At 40.4% G+C, this 17,424-nt stretch overlaps 1 protein-coding gene across 6 annotated transcripts in view; it reads left to right on the top strand.

The window, feature by feature from the left end:
* Positions 1 to 17,424, top strand: part of SMYD3 (SET and MYND domain containing 3) — a 387,798-nt gene that overhangs the window by 171,036 nt on the left and 199,338 nt on the right. The window contains exon 1 of one of the 6 annotated variants that reach the window (XM_050710157.1): positions 14,644 to 14,738. The exons of the other annotated variants lie outside the window; for them this stretch is intronic. The gene's annotated coding sequence lies outside the window, so the exon portion shown is untranslated. Of the gene's footprint in view, positions 1 to 14,643; positions 14,739 to 17,424 lie in introns of those variants that run through there. 6 annotated transcript variants of the gene reach the window in all.

Here is a 17,424-nt window from a genome sequence, read left to right as displayed (position 1 = left end):
AAGTAATAACATTTTCTTTTTTTAAAGCACTGCCAGAAACTTAATTTCAGAGAGCTTTTTATTATTAAATTTCCCAGCCTTCCTTTCAAGCACTTTATTAGGAACACAGCTCATTTCTTTGGGAGGGGGAGGAAAGCATTGAGGAAGGGGGAGATGAAGGTGAAAAGCAAGCTCATTAATTCTAATTGTGATCTAAGTGTACTTTTCATGTTGGCAACGATTTCATTTTTCTAATGCAGAGTCATTGTCAAAGACTCATTTTAATGTGGAAACCTTAAAGTATTGGGGAAATTGTTTTTCTTGTACTTTTTTTTTTTTTGGAGCTCTTTTATACCGAAAATGTTAAGGCCTTTGGAATGTTTAAGTGGTTTTCCTACAACAGGTGAAAAAGACAGACCTTTGGTGCTTTATTGGCAGGAACAAGAGAAATCAAAGATTTGATTGCTTTAATTATGAACTAGATGCAGCCTTTAGCGCTAGGCTTGAGTCTGATGCTGCTAGAGAAGTGAAGGGAAGTTTAGGTAGTAGATGCAGCATCAGGAGAAATTGATTCCACTTAAGAGTTGTGTTCTGCAAATGTGTTTTTGTTCATTTACATCCAAGGCTTAGCATCAAGGCACCTAGATTTTAAGAAGGGACCCTTTGCTTCTAGGTTGCAAAAGAAAGGCGTCCTGGTAAGATGCAATAGAAGAAGAGGTCAGTGGCTGCCTTTAGTTATACAATAAATGCATAAATTTTCTCAATGAAAGACAGGAAAGCTGTGAGCCCACTTAAAGAAAATACATAAAACTTAGGTGTGGGGACAATCCAAAATGCTCTTGATTTTCATCCATGTATGATTTGAGTTTTGGTAGCTGAATACTGACTGTCTCAACACACTGTTTTGACAGTAGAGACCAAATTGAGGTGTTGGTGATGCCTGAGAGAGCTGAATGGAAACTAGAATTTCCATTCCCCAGGAAATCCACACGTTTTGAAATTTTATGCAATTCCAGCTTGAGGCGAAGTCTGTCAAAATTAGTATTCTAAGACATTCTGGTTTAGGACCGTAGAAACATTTTAGCTTTTAGTATTGTCTGAAGAAACAAGAACACTTTTTTTTTTTCTGTTTAAATGCTTACCAATTTTAATCAAATTAAATTAAAAACTTCAATAGCAAATAGCTCTCTCCCAAAACTCCTTCACTATTTGATAGCCTGTGGACTGAAGCCATGTTCCTCTCAGGCAAGGCCTTGATCTTCTGCCCTTTGAATTTCACCAGTTTTCTGCCCTTTCTACTATCTGTCCATTCTGGGTCCTGCTGGAGCTCCCAGCCATTTGGCTATCCTTTTCAGGCAGCTGTTTCTGAAATGCAGGGGTCCTGTCAAGGAAAATGACGGAATAAATTTCAACTTCCTTAGCACCATTAATGAGTTGTTTTTAGCTTCCTTCAAGTAAGGCATGAGGAGACCTCTGAAGAGTCGTGAGTCTTTGGTGCTTTTAAAACTTGAGATCAGGAACGTGCTTTTCTTCTACTCTATTTCATGTTCACTTTTAACTCTTTCCCTAAAATATTCTCTGCTGACTCATCTATATCATTTGTCAAGCCTCCTTTTCTTGTTGCTGGTTTTGTGTCTTTCACAGGGTTGATTTTTTGACTGCCTGATTTGCATTGTATTTGCTTGTTCTCTCTGAATGTGTGTCATAATCCCTCAGCAATTACTGTGGCACAAGGCTAAGGTCAGGATTGCTTTAAAACTTTTGGTCTTGTTTGATGGAAAGGGTTGTGTCTGCAATGATACCTAGGTGGAAGGAGCGGTGCAAATGATGTATTTCTTCCAGGTGGCACATTGCATTATTTGTAGGCTAGAGAAGTGTGATAGCACAGACTTGAAGGAATACACCATACTGTTTTATAAATTACAAAAAATAATAACAGTGAGCTGAGAGGAGGCAGCTGGAGCAAGGCAGAACAGGCACATCCCACTTCCTGTGTTGCAGAAAGCTTGTGTGGGGCACAGCAGGAGACGAGCTGTCAGCCGTACCTTCAGGTGTTGGAGCAATGTGCCATTACGGTGCTAGTATGTAACTCAAGAAGCTATTGGCACTTTTGCAAGAAACAGAGGGGAAAAAAACTTGCTACTGCTATTCAGAAATGCTAAAAGGTTTCGGTGGATGCTTGCTGCAGAGAAAAAAACTGGATAATAATCTGGTGATAATGCGTAGCATATATTTAGTGTGGTTTTCCTACTGTAAATGCAGTCCTATTTCATCGGGTTAACTCCCCTGACCATTATCTTCCTATATGAACTTTTCAAACCCTATCTAAGATGACGAGAATCTTATGGGAAGGCATTTTCACAACATTGAGACATTTTTACAACTATGAGACTTTTTTTTTTTTTTAGTATTTTGTTCCTACATTTGTATTTGTGTGTCTTTTAGCTTAAGTTCTTCCTTTGGACTGTTAAATTCGCTTGGTAAATGATCAGAGAGCAGTATGATCCTTCCTGTCCTGATCTTGCTACACTGAAGGTGAGGAGGTTTAGTCCGGTTTAATTAGAATGTTATCTTGATAATTTTTGAAGTATATTTCTGGCTCTATTCTAATTTGAAGGACTCTTTCTGGAACATGGCTGGCACTGTGCATAACATTTCAGAGGAGGAGCTTTCAAAGGGGCCTTTACCCATGGAAATTAATCTTCCTTTGCTCTCCTGAGGATACATCACCTGATGAGTTTACTCTTTTCGTGGCTGTATCACACCGATGATTTACAGACAGCCCATATTCTACAAATGTACTGTCTCCTACATAGCTTCTCCAGCTGACAGCTTTGGAGTTTATAACAAAGTCTTGTTATGTTTCGAAGCTTATGACCTTGCACACTGCTATTAAATTTCATCCCATTTCTATTACCCCTCCAGATCATCCAGCTCTTGCTGTATGAGCTTCCAGTCCTCCTCGTACTGACAAGGCCTTCAGTCATTGAGGCTTCAGGAAATTTGTTTGCTTTTATACTTTTGTGCCAACGTCATTAATACCAGTATTAAGTATTAATTAATAGTTGTTATGATTGAAGTGTATTTTATTTTGGTGTGAACATATCAAAGTGGAGAGACCATGCCTGTGCTCATACTTAGCACTTTGCATGTTCCCAGCCTTATACAAACATTAAAGAACCAACATAAACAGTCATTTTCATAATGTGGCTTAATATTATGTGGTATTGTGAACCTTGCTTTGCCTCTTTATGCTCAAGGGATTGTAATTTGTACCCTTTTGCATGTGTAATGAAGGCTATACCCGGCATTTACTCTCTCCCATTCATCCTTTTCCTGTGGCATTCAGACCAAAGGGGGAGAGCAGCTTTGATTTCAGACAGCTCCAAAAAGCCCAGGCCGTAATTTGTCTCTGGCTCACTTCCAACTTTGTTGATGGTGCCAGCTTGCTCCAGGCTTCCTCTGGTGCTGTGTCATTGCAGCAACCCCCCCCCCCCCCTTTTTTTTTTTTAATCTCCAGGGGGCAAGGGTGGTGTTTCTCCTACATCTGGAACTACCACTGGCATTGCACTGGCAGGAACAGAAGACCACCTGTGTTTCAAAAGTGCATGTCTGCTACATTTTCTTACATGCTTGTCAGCAGGAAAGTGCTGCCTGCCTTGTGCTTGGCTTACTTTTAAAATGCTAAAGTTATCCTTTTGCCTCAAGTTAGAAATATGTACATCTATTTTGGCAGCATGACTTCAAATAGCTGTATCTCAGATATTAAAAAAATGTGTGTTTTCAGGATTTGCAAGAACCAGGAGCAACTGAATGTGAGATTAACAGATGAGAATAAAGGCAGGTGAAAATACTGAAGGGTTTGAGTCAGGTTAGGGTGACAGCAGAAAGCACGGTTTGAGGGCAAGCTCTCCCAGCTGATGGAAGTGTGCTTGGAAAGAGCTGAGAGCAGAAGAAACCAGCAGCTACTTTGTAAACTACTGCAAAGTAGGGTAGGGGATTGTCAATTTTATCATGCTGTTAACAGACTGCAGGCTTCTACGTTGGCTAAAATGTGATGAATTGAACAGAAGTAATTTAAGCCTTTATCCTGCAGTTTGTTGAGGGGAGACATGCACCTGACAGCTGATAGAGTTAAGCATTTGCAGCTTAAAGGTGTCGATCCTCAGCGCTTCTGAAGAGCAAACGGGAGCTGAATTATTTACATTACTGAGTGAAGATGTCTTGTTGTTAGTCTCATCATTCATCATTGCTCAGCAAGCACCTGTGTTCATACATTGCATCGTAAATACTGCAAAATGAATATGTAATTGTATATTCTTTGAATGTGACTCTAATTCACAGCCGCATAATGACGTGCACAACAGCCATGCTGTATTAGTTGTCAAATATACATAGGGGAATGATGGTTGAGCCCAATTATGCCTGTATATAAGAGATTTCTTTACTTAATAGCCCCTGTGCCAGCAGGGGACAGTGCTTTTTTAGACCAGACTTAGGCATGCTGGAATGATGTTTGGGAACAGCCTACCTGTAATACTATCTAAATTAAATGATCGGGTGAAAAAACAGCAGGTCTGTAATTTGTTTTATTTTCTAATATTGAAAATATAAAGTTTAAGGAATCTTATTTATGCCAATAGCTACAATGATGAGCTCAGGACCTGAATACAGAGTAGTACTAGACTTCTATAGGTCAGGGCTGCAAAACCTGTAGAAACCTGGAAGTCTTGCTTGGAAAGAAAAGGTGAAAGAATCCAGATCTACGTGGATGAATGATCACCTCTAAAACAGATGTTAAGATTTTGACAAAAAGCTGACAGCAAATGGAAAATACAGTTTTCTTGTCAAAGACAGGGAATACAAGAATAAAATGAAATTACCAAAGTAGTTTAAATCTTACAGAAGAAATTTGAAGAGTACCTCATGTATAGCAATAACAACAGTGAATGAACAACTAAAGAAGACACAGAACTACTCTGTCAATAAGTGGGTTAGGATTAGATTAGTCCAATAATCAAAATAATGACCAATATTGAACTATAGGTTTTAGTAAAGACTGTCAGGCTACGACTTGGTTGCCATCACGGAGACGTGGTGGGACCGCTCCCACGACTGGAGTGCTGCAATGCCTGGCTATCGGCTCTTCAGGAGGGACAGGCAGCACAGAGGGGGTGGTGGCGTGGCTCTCTACATTAGAGAATTTTTTGATGTTGTGGAACTCCAGGCTGGGAATGATAAGGTTGAATCCCTGTGGGTTAGGATCCGCGGGAAGGCCGGCAAGGCTAGCGTCCTGGTCGAGGTCTGTTATAGACCGCCGAACCAGGATGAGGAGATGGATGAGGAGTTTTATAGGCAACTGACAGAAGTTGCAAAATCGTTGGCGCTTGTCCTCGTGGGGGACTTCAACTTCCCGGATATATCCTGGAAACACAACACGGCACAGAGAAAGCAGTCTAGGAGGTTTCTGGAGAGCGTGGGAGATAGCTTTCTGACGCAGCTGGTCAGTGAACCTACCAGGGGTGGTGCCCCGCTAGACCTTCTCTTCACAAACAGAGAAGGACTGGTGGGAGATGTGGTGGTCGGAAACTGTCTTGGACAGAGTGACCACGAAATGGTAGAGTTCTCTATTCTTGGCGAGGCCAGGAAGGGGACCAGTAAAACTGCTGTATTGGACTTCCGGAGGGCTGACTTTGAGCTGTTCAGGACGCTGGTTGGCCGAGTCCCTTGGGAGGCGGTTCTGAAGGGCAGAGGAGTCCAGGAAGGCTGGGCGCTCCTCAAGAAGGAAATCTTAACGGCACAGGAGCGGTCCGTCCCCACGTGCCCAAAGACGAGCCGGCGTGGAAGAAGACCGGCCTGGCTCAACAGAGAGTTGCGGCTTGTGCTTAACAGAAAAAGGAGGGTTTATAATCTTTGGAAAAGAGGGCGGGCTACTCAAGAGGACTATAAGGATGTAGCGAGGCTGTGCAGGGAGAAAATTAGAAAGGCCAAAGCTCATCTGGAGCTCAACCTGGCTGCTGCCGTTAAAGACAACAAAAAATCCTTTTACAAATATATCAATGCGAAACGGAGGACTAAGGAGAATCTCCATCCTTTACTGGATGCGAGGGGAAACCTAGTTACTAAGGATGAGGAAAAGGCTGAGGTGCTTAATGCCGCCTTTGCCTCAGTCTTTAGTGGCAATACCGGTTGTTCTCTGGATACCCAGTGCCCTGAGCTGGTGGAAGGGGATGGGGAGCAGGATGTGGCCTTCGCTATTCATGAGGAAATGGTTGGTGACCTGCTAAGGAGCTTGGATGTGCGCAAGTCGATGGGGCCGGATGGGATCCACCCGAGGGTACTGAAAGAACTGGCGGAGGAGCTGGCCGAGCCGCTTTCCATCATTTATCGGCAGTCCTGGCTATCGGGGGAGGTCCCAGTTGACTGGCGGCTAGCCAATGTGATGCCCATCTATAAGAAGGGCCGGAGGGCAGACCCGGGGAACTATAGGCCTGTCAGTTTGACCTCAGTGCCAGGAAAGCTCATGGAGCAGATTATCTTGAGTGTCATCACGCGGCACTTGCAGGGCAAGCAGGCGATCAGGCCCAGTCAGCATGGGTTTATGAAAAGCAGGTCCTGCTTGACGAACCTGATCTCCTTCTATGACAAAGTGACGCGCTTGGTGGATGAGGGAAGGGCTGTGGATGTGGTTTACCTTGACCTCAGTAAGGCTTTTGACACCGTTCCCCACAACATTCTCCTCAAGAAACTGGCTGCTCGGGGCTTGGACTGGCGTACGCTTCGCTGGGTTAGAAACTGGCTGGATAGCCGGGCCCAGAGAGTTGTGGTGAATGGAGTCAAATCCAGTTGGAGGCTGGTCACAAGTGGTGTCCCCCAGGGCTCGGTACTGGGGCCAGTCCTCTTTAATATCTTTATCGATCGGCGTCCAGTGCACCCTCAGTAAGTTTGCAGATGACACCAAGCTAAGTGCGTGTGTCGATCTGCTCGAGGGCAGGAAGGCTCTGCAGGAGGATCTGGATAGGCTGGACCGATGGGCTGAGGTCAACTGTATGAAGTTCAACAAGGACAAGTGCCGGGTCCTGCACCTGGGGCGCAACAACCCCAAGCAGAGCTACAGGCTGGGAGATGAGTGGCTGGAAAGCTGCCTGGCAGAGAAGGACCTGGGAGTATTGGTTGATAGTCGGCTGAATATGAGCCAGCAGTGTGCTCAGGTGGCCAAGAAGGCCAGCAGCATCCTGGCCTGTATAAGAAGCAGTGTGGCCAGCAGGTCTAGGGAAGTGATTGTCCCCCTGTACTCGGCTCTGGTGAGGCCGCACCTTGAGTACTGTGTTCAGTTTTGGGCCCCTCGCTACAGGAAGGACATGGACGTGCTCGAGCGAGTCCAGAGAAGGGCGACCAAGCTGGTGAGGGGTCTGGAGAACAAGTCTTACGAGGAGCAGCTGAGGGAGCTGGGCTTGTTCAGCCTGGAGAAGAGGAGGCTCAGGGGCGACCTTATCGCTCTCTACAGTTACCTTAAAGGAGGCTGTAGTGAGGTGGGGGTTGGTCTGTTCTCCCACGTGTCTGGTGACAGGATGAGAGGGAATGGGCGAAAGTTGCAACAGGGGAGTTTTAGGTTGGATGTTAGGAAGTACTTCTTTACCGAAAGGGTTATTAAGCATTGGAACGGGCTGCCCAGGGAGGTGGCGGAGTCACCATCCCTGGAGGTCTTTAAAAGACGTTTAGATGTAGAGCTTAGCGATATGGTTTAGTGGAGTACTTAGTGTTAGGTCGGAGGTTGGACTCGATGATCTTGAGGTCTCTTCCAACCTAGAAATCTGTGTCTGTGTCTGTGTGTCTGTGTCTGTGATGCTGAACATGAGAATAAAGACAGTCTACATCCCAGACTGGAAACAAGCACGGTAACATCAGAGGTGGATGTAGAAAAAGTGGATGATGTCTATCCATTCATTCTAAACAAGCTAGCACATGATTATTGGTAGCAAATATGTTTAATGAAATACTGATTTGTTTGTGTGTTCTTAATTATTAGCTAGCAGTGGCTAAATTATCAGCAAAAGAAATGAAAACTCAGGTCAAAAAAGAAGGGGTATGAAAGTGATTGATTATGTGGAATAGGGAGGAGTAAGAGTGCTTGATTTGTTCAGATAGGTCAAATGAAGATTTTGAAAGGCATCTGACCATTCTCTGTAAGTGTATTAACACCATTAAGTATAGGTGGGAAGGGGTAGATGAAAACTGTTACTTAGAAAAAGATTTTGAACATGCCAGTAGTGGGGCTTTTGAGCAAGGTTCAGTAAGAGCAGTTGTAAAAATATGTGAAAGAGGAACAAAACCTAATTGACTCTGACTTGGTGCTCTACCGTGGTAGCTTTTTTCTGAGTATGCTGTTTGGCTTTTCAGGTCAGACATTCTGTTCAGGAGAAATTTGCCTGGCATTTTGGGGCAGGTGGTAGTGAGCAAGCTTGCATTTTGGTTGTGTCTGACATGCAGTTGCATGCATGAGCATTTCCTGAGTGCATGGTCAGGATGAACTGCATGTGTGCAGTTTGCTTGGCAAATCCATGGTGCTTCCCAGTGCCTGCATGCTGTGCTTTGGCCTTGGCTCATGTGCATGTGGGAAGATTCAACGCATCATGGAAATGCCTGATTTACTGTGTGTATGGAAACCACAGGTGCAGTGGATGCACATTAGACCAGGGGCTTTGCCAATATGCCAGCTTGACTGGGCATGAGCTTTGCTTATGGATTTCTGCTGAGGAAATGCAAGATAAAAATACGGTTGTCCTTGGCAGGAAACATTTGTGAAAGAGATTTTATGACGTGGGCTCTCTTACCCTGGGACCCTGTGCTTTCAAACCCAGGTCTTTCTTATCCTTGGGCAGTCATAGTATTTTTCCATGACTAAACAAAAGTAATCATTTTGGTAGAATGTTGAATGATTTTTTTTTAATTGTATGTTTAATTTGGCAGCATTGTATGCCCTTATAAACAGTTTAAACCAAATCATTAAACTAAAAGTTGAGTTAGCGCTTCTTAATTCTGTTAAGAATTTTGTTTTAGGTACCCTGGTTCTAACACAAACTAAATTAAATTGAGTTCTAGCTGAGAGTTGGTTCTGGTATTTGTGTTTCTGAAGTCATGATTTGAAGTTCTCAGTTATAGCATTTCTGTAGTTTAATTTTAAAACGTATGTATTTTGTGATGACAAATGGGTTAGAGCACTGTGAGGACGTGGGTGAAACAGAAAGGTATTTTCATGTGAAATAAGTTAGTGATAAATGTATCAATAACAAAGAGTGGGCTTAGATGTAATATAAAAACACCAATAAGAAAAAATAGATGAGAGGCAATGAGTGACATGGGAGTCCAAATTAAGAAAAAACACAAATATTAAAGGGTATTTATGAGATTTTTGTTTTCTTTTGAACAAGAGAGTATTAAGGTAGTTATCAATAGAATCGATTCATTTTCAGCATTTAAAAGTCAAAAGCAGACAGTAGAAAATAACCGTGCTGATGAGAGATGGCACACAAACAGTGGTTTGGAAAGGCATACTGTGCTAAAAGAGAAACAAAATCTGCCTGCTCTAAAGGGGGATGTCTGACAGATAATCAACTGATGTTTGCATCAAGGTCAGTCACTGGAAGTGACTGCAGTCTCTAAGTTTTTAGATTAAAAAAAATATCTTTTAACTAGATTGATCCTTAGGTGTATTTACATTGAATTAATGGAACTGCAGCTTGGGTTAAATGAGTGCTTGTTGTTGTTTTGGTTGAGATCAGATTTTGCCTAGCAAAGCTCAGCATTATTGTAGTTTGCATCACAGTGAGATTTTATTAATGTGCAAAACTAAAAATAATGGCATAGCTGCTGCATTTCAACTCTCATCTTTTGGCTGAAGCACAGACTTTCAACTCCATCAACGATTTTGGTTCTGAAATTATTTGTTGGGATGCATGACTTTATCTAAAGCACAGACTGGATAAATCCATACAGATTTGACAACTTCTGGAACAAAACTTTCATCAATTTCTTGTAATGTAATTTTGCATATGATCACAGCTACTATTGTAACTGCTCCTAAGTGTTTTTTCAGGTAGTAACGTGAACAAGTGTTTGATGCATGGAGGAAGGAGTGTTTTCAAAAATGAAATCTGGAGTTGTTGCATTGGTGTACTGGGAAAAGGTGGGAGCAAGAGGATCAACTGTGCTTCAGCTTTCATGTATCTGCTTCCATCTTCACACTGATGACTTTTGACATGAAGGAGGGGAGCCTGTTTATAGGGAAGAGATGCAGATTTTCTAAAGCTAATCAACTGAGTTTTTATCATCAGAAAAAAATGTTGAAATACACATGAGAATTTACCGAGGTTAAGCTAGACATGTAATGCAAAGCGTTACTTAAAGATCTGTTGGCAGGAGGAATTTCCCTAGTCAGCTTCTGAATTTGAGGCCAAAATCTGCAGTCGTTGGTCTAGCAAAACTAAGTGTATTATTTTTCACCTGTTTGACTAAGAATGATAGGATTTTGCTCTATCAGTTAAAAAAAAGTAAGGATTTTTAGGGAAAAAAAAAAAGTGAATTGTTATGATAAATGCTCAGGTAATGAGAGAACACTGAGCTCTGGGCTCAAAGGAGGGTGTTAGGATTAATAAGATTTTTGGTCAAGTCTACATGTTGCAGATTTACAGTAGAAGACTGGGAATCTTGAGAGAGAGCCATAGAGGTGCTCCTTACCCTATATAGTAAAAGCTTTCCTGGTTATTGTGCAAATAGCAAAATCTTTTTTACTTAATATCTCAGCAGACATTGACATTGTTAATGTGATTAATGTGCATGTATAAAAGCCTGGAAACTGGGGACCTAGCAGTCTGTAGCAGTGTGGCTTTGCCATACCTGTTAAAAACTTAGGGAAACATTCTCATTCCTTGCAGCTGACAAGTGAGTTAAAGCCTGTTGACCAAAAGCACATCCTTGCTACATTGTGTAGCCTCTTTCAGCTATCCTGGAGGCTCATACAATGAGCTAGCCATTCCATGAATAAACGGCTTCAGAAAGCAAGCCAACACAACACCTACAGTGTCTCTGTTGTTTTTCCCTCATTCTCTAAACCTACTAAAAATAGAACTTTTGCTGATTTCCTGAGGTTGGTGAATGCTTTTCAACTTCTCTCTATAAATCATTGAGATTATTATATTTCTGCTTCCTGGAGGGAAATGTGCATGGCAGGATTCAAGCCAGCTGTTGAAAGTGATCCTTAAGGGCATGGCATGAGGTTGCACTGTTGGTGCCTTTTTATTGTCATCGTATGTTGGCAGCAGCTGTTACAGAAATGGAATTTTTGTACAAACCAGTTCTTAGGGTCAGATCCTGGACATGTTTCTGTGGCCAGCTTTGAGCAGAGCTTGTCCAATGTGCATGAGGGAAGAAGATGTGAGGTGCTATAAAATGGCAGGTCTGTGAAGGCTGCGAAGCCATGTCACATCTACTTGGTTGTTTGTGTGCTGAGTAGGAATAGATTCAGAACTGCCATTCAGCTTTCTTTTGGAGAAGAAATGTAATATTTGAAGAGTTTGGTGCTTCCTTAAAGCAGTGTGACTTGGAGCATGGTTACTTATAAACAGCATGTAAGCAAAGGCCCTGTGGAAACACCAGTCAGATCTCCTGGAAGATAACAATAGTTTCCTGAACTTGCTCAAATTGGAGAGGTTGAAGCAGATAAGGAAGACTCCTGGCTTTTTGTAGGACATTTTCCTGCCCTCTGATTGGTTTGTGAATTCAATGAAAAATTCAAAATTTTCCTGTTTCCCAGAAGACCCTCTTCTCACCCTGTGACATAGGCTGCAGTCCTACGTGACTGTGACACTCAGGGCCTTTACCGTCACTTGCCAGCACCTTTCCTGGTCTTCCTATACTTCCCAGGGGTGCATTCGTGCTGGAGCGGGCACCAGTGATGTCTGCAGCCCCTGGAGCCATGGGGGCATGGGGCATTGGGATGCCGTTTGCCCAGGGATGGTGTTGGGGCTGAGCTTGTCCCAGAGCAGCGAGGCTGAACCCCTCAGGGCACGTTTCTGTTTCCCGTGCTGAAGTACGTTTCTGAATACTAATTACCATTTACAACTGTTTTAATGTCTGCCGAGAGACTTAGCTCAAGGGGACCAAAATGATTGTGGTAATAGTTTGAAAAACAAGTACAAAAGCCACATTTTTAGCATTTTTACATTAAACTTGCCCTCAAGTTCCATATTTATTTTTAATATCTTACTCCTGCAGCTTCTCTTCCTCCACAGTGATTTTCCCTTGCTGTACAGCATCCGCTCAGCTTTCCTTGTCCCAAGCAGAGCTGTCAGTCTTCAAGATTAAATTGGCATCATCCTTTCCCCAGCTCCAGCTCTCCTTGGCTTCTTTCAAGTTCTTGTCAGTGCAATCTCCATATAGTGCACTATATAAATATAGAATATATATATATATTTATATCTATACTGGTTTTGTTTCTTTTGGATTGTACCCAGTCTATCACAGTGGTCAAAATTGTTTCTGGCATCCATGGAGATAATTAAAGTGTGTCATAATATTGTGAGTAGTATATTGCATTATATACATCACTGGGGAGTTCTGGATATGAAAATATAACTGTTAGGCTTATAGTCAGAAATCTAAAGATTGCCTTATAGAACTTCTTGTCATGGTTGACTAACAAATTTGACTTAAAAGTAGAACATATCTATGAGCCTCTTCCAGACCTATTTAGACTGCACATAAGAGCTGTTTTGAATTTTGAGCAGAGATGAAATGCATTTAATAAGAATCAGCCTAAGTTAATCAACTAGAATCCAGGAATAATCGATGGCAAAGCTACCTGGGTGAATGTCTTGCAATTTTTAAGGCTGCACTGCCGCTTCTGTCTTCACCCCAGTGGTTTGTTGTTTGTTTTGTTTTCCAATTTTTATTTCTTCCCAAAATATGTTTTGGTTTTGATTATTATTATTTTTTTTGGTGAACTTTTTTTTTGCCATGGTGAACTGTGACAGTTGATATTTCTAAATGCTTTTCTTGTCCACTAGTCAGTCTTGTCTGTTGTGGAAGCTGCCAGGACCTCAATGTGAATGCAGAGTGGGTTTGTGAATTTAGTCTTTGGACACTGTGTATACGTTGCAGAAATGTGAATTTAGTACATGTGTGGCCTGTAGGTATATTCAAAACCTTTGTGGTATCTTCATACTATTTTATTCCTTAAATCAAAAAAAAAATAAAAAAATAGCACGACATTTGATATAGCAGTGCCAAGGATGCCAGATTCTAAAGAGTATTCAGACAATTTTCTATGAACTTTGGGTTTAGATGAACAACCTATTAACTCCATTAAGCTCAGTCTGTTGTGTCTGTGAGCAAGTACCACAATAACAGAGTGACTGCTGTAATAAGCTGTGGTGTCTACCGTTGTCATTATTGAGAACAATTTAATTGTACGATTGATCCAATGAAGCATGGATTATCCATTTATTTATCTCCTTGTTTGATATTTTTATTTCAAATAATACTGAACTCAGCAATTTCTTTAATTTTGTGAAAATGCATTTAGCCCAGAAAATAAAGTTGCTAGAGAGTGTACATCTTAAGGAGCATGTTTCCTGTATTACAGAGGCTTATCTTACATGGAAGAGAAGCAATGCTGAGAAGCAAAGCAAACAGGTCCTTGGGCAAAGAGCTTTGGCTCAGGGGTCTCACCACCTCCTTGGGGACAGTGAAATTCAAGTCATATGGCAATTTTGCTGAGACTGAACTTTGCACAGTCCATCACAGTGAAACTTGTAATTTGAGTTCCCTTTTTAATAAACTTGTAATTTGAGTTCCCTTTTTAATAAATCCTTGGTTCATTCCTTTTTTTTTATCATAGGAATGATTAAACAAGTCACCTAAATGATACCACTCTCCTAGCTAGTATATTACATGTTTAAGTAACTCATTGTTTGTTTTATTTGTTTTGCAGGTAAGTAGCAATTAGCACCTATTTATCAACAGTTTATGGTAAGTGTATTTTATATTTAGCAAAAACTGAAGTTAAACTTGTGTTTTGTTCTCGAAAGCATAGAAGTTAGTCATGCAATAAGATTTGTTTCAGGTGCTAAGCCTGAAATTATGACATGTCCCAGGTCACTAGCAGGGCTCTGACAGTGCTCAGTGTCCTCTATGGGAGTGCACGCATTATAAAATAAATCTGTTTTTCTAACACAGCATTTGTTTTTTCCCATTAGTTTTAAGCCTTAGTATGGTATTTAGTTGCTGTCCAAGCATATTTTAAAATTTAATTTGTCCATTTTTAGTGTTTTTTACTTTCCAGCCTCTTCACAGTCAGTTATTATATTGTTGTTGTAGTGTGAGAGGTGTAACAGCTTTGTGCTGCAATGTTTGGAATTTAAACTATGTATATGGTAAATTTTTTCTTGCGGTAAGACTGACAGACTCTCAGCACTTGGCATTGCTTGAGCATTTGACCCCCTTAGAAAAAGTCACTGTGTTTTTCCTCCTCATAGTTTTAATTTTGTAGAAGTTTTTGCTATTTTTAGACTACATACAATTCTTACTTTTTTTTTTTCCAATATCTTCTCCTTTCTTCTCTTTGTATGTCCCTTTTTTTTTTTTTCCTGGAGCATTTTTTATTTTGAATTCATATTGTTCTCTTCAACTGATCACACAACTCAGCCCTCCATAGTCACAGAGGCTTTTTCTTTCATCCTTACCGTACCTTGACAACACCCGTAAGTTTATGATCTAGTCTACTTTCATTCAAATGTATTTGTTATACCAGTGGCTTAATTAGCTCATTTTCTTTGAATATATTTTCTTATTTTCCCATGACATCTTCTCCAGAGGTTTCCCTTAGTTGTGCTGCTTGCTCCCTGTCATCTTTTGTAAAATGTGTTGCCAGAGCATTATTGCTCTACGTCAACTATCATTTTCTTCCTAAAGATTTTTCTTGTGTGTACTTGTGCATGTACATGCAAAAGTGAGGTAGATTTATTTAAACACAGACCAACAGGGATATAAGATGTCTGCTAAATTTCTCTAGACTCAAGCCTGGATGCGGAGTTGCGTATTTTCTCCAGAGGTCAAATCTGAATTCCTTCTGCCCCTTGAGACACCATTATTATTCTGCATCTCTATTTTATCTGTTCTGTGAAAAGTTGGGTAGATTGCTGTGTTTCCATAATTTAAATTTTTGATGGCATGCTACAGGACTGGTATGGTCAAATAATAAGACTGAATGGATTACTTGTCATTTGTTTTCTTCTTTGCTCTGCCCAGTCTGGAGTGGAGGGGGCCTCTTGGGGGCTTATCCTGGCAGTCTCAGCTTGAGGTCCAGCAGAAGGATTTCAAGAGCTGATTTGCTAGATCTGATGCCTCATGTTAAGCCTTGAATTAAGAAATTAAAGATGAAACTGCTGATTACACTGTGGTTATCATAGCTGAAAGCACTAGCAGTCTTTTTGAATGAAAAGGTTACCTCTGAACAGCAGTAAAAAAAGAAAATAACCCTGGTGCTAATTGACTTGGACATATTTTATTTTGGTATTTTTATTGTACTTTTTACATAACTTTCAATATGTTTTCCCAACATTGAACATATTTCCTAGCATATTTTTCCACCTTCCAGTGGAAGCACAGTATATTATATAAGCAGGTCAGATGCAAAAATAGATCTTAGGGTATTGTGGTCTCAGAAATTTGTAGCATGCAGTTCTGCATATTGTTTCTGAGGCAATGTTTCCAGAAAAGTAGTAGAAATATGGACATTTGTAGTGGTTCAATTCAAATTCTGTTCTGTGAATATGTCGGAAATAGTAACAAGTGAGACTTTTTTGGTGTAATAAGCAGAAAAAATAATTAGAGTAAAAGAATCATCCTTATTAAAAATATATCTATTGCACCTATACAATGAGTTTTACATTTAAAGTGAGGACCTGGATGTATGAAGATTATGCATGAAAAATATGCTGTAGCTCCCAATATTTCTTACTGTTAAAGTGTTGAATGCATTTTCTGCAAATTTTCCAAACGACTCATTGTTTGGAATGAGATAAAAATAATGTTTTAAAAATTTCTTGTAGACAACTATGTTTTTTTGTATTGTTGGAAATGATCTTAGCCAAGCCAATGCCTTACGTGCATGAAAGTTCCTAGAAAAGTGACTAGTGAATGAACTTTTTTAGTTTATGAACCTATTTCTAGTATTATTTTTCCTTTTATCTGGGAGCTTCTATGCTGGAACTGTTGAAAATAAATTAATTCTTCGAAGAAACTCATGAAGAATTGTCCTCTCAGAGTGTTTTTTACTTCCTACTTTTTACTCTGGATACGCCTATTAACTGAAGATAGAAAGATCACCCTTTATTAATCTGTGTACTGTGGTCTGGTATGGGTGCTGCTATGCACCTTCCTCAGGCTTTCTGACTGTGAGTGTGTGGGAAAGGAAGACCAGTCTGTTCTTATTTCCCCTGATAGCAAGAAGCAGCCACAATTACCAGTCCTTTCACCATAAAAGTTCATGCACTATTGAACTTTGCTATCTTCCTTTGGTATCTGTTTTGCTGTTGTATTCTTTGTTATGAAACAATATGAATTCTGGTCATATTTAATTTGGCTTTAAATTAAATTGGCTAAAAATTTAATTTGGCTTTAAATTTTCCCCAAAATTGTCACCATTACTCTTAATAAAACAAGTTATGTAAAATACTGAACATCAGTGGAAATAATGGTGCTGTTTCCTTTGTCTCAATAGTTGTAAAGTACCTCCCTTTTACAGGCAGTCAAGATTAGATCTCCTATTGGCTTCTTATGGCAGGGATTGACTCTGATATAGCAGCAAAAACCATAAGCAGGTTGTTTCAATAGAAATAATTACACTGAATCCAGCACATCCCATTTCATGTCTTATCTGAGTAAAGCATCTAGATTATGAATTTATTAAAATAACAATCAAATACCGGTTTATCTCTGTGTGACTCCATTTTAACAAGCAACTGTCACATTCAGTGTTTTATAACTCTTTCATTGCTATGGTTTCTTCAGTGAAGGAAAGAATAAAAGCAGTGGCTGTCTGAGGTATGTATCTATGATTATCTGTTCTCAGTGAGTTACCCTGATATATTTATGTTTGGGAACTAATGTGTTAACTGGCATTAAAACATGAACTTCTCCTTTGGTGTATTTGGCCCCAAGAATATTGCTAGCTCTTGTATCTTAAATAAGTCGTATTTCATAGTAATGGTACATCTGTCTTTCTGGAAGAATACATAACATTGCATTGGAGTTGACAGAAAACTCATGTAAACTGTGAAGGACATTTGAACTCATTTGTGATAACGTAAAGTCTATTGACATTTTATCTCCTGACCTTCAGTGTTTAAACGCAGTTTTCTGTAGGCCATCTTCTCTACAGCTAAG

The sequence above is a fragment of the Cygnus atratus genome, chromosome 3, assembly GCF_013377495.2.
Source record: "Cygnus atratus isolate AKBS03 ecotype Queensland, Australia chromosome 3, CAtr_DNAZoo_HiC_assembly, whole genome shotgun sequence".
NCBI classification, from domain to species: domain Eukaryota; kingdom Metazoa; phylum Chordata; class Aves; order Anseriformes; family Anatidae; genus Cygnus; species Cygnus atratus.
Note: the sequence above shows the minus strand (reverse complement) of the source record. Positions and strands in the feature narration are given on the sequence as shown.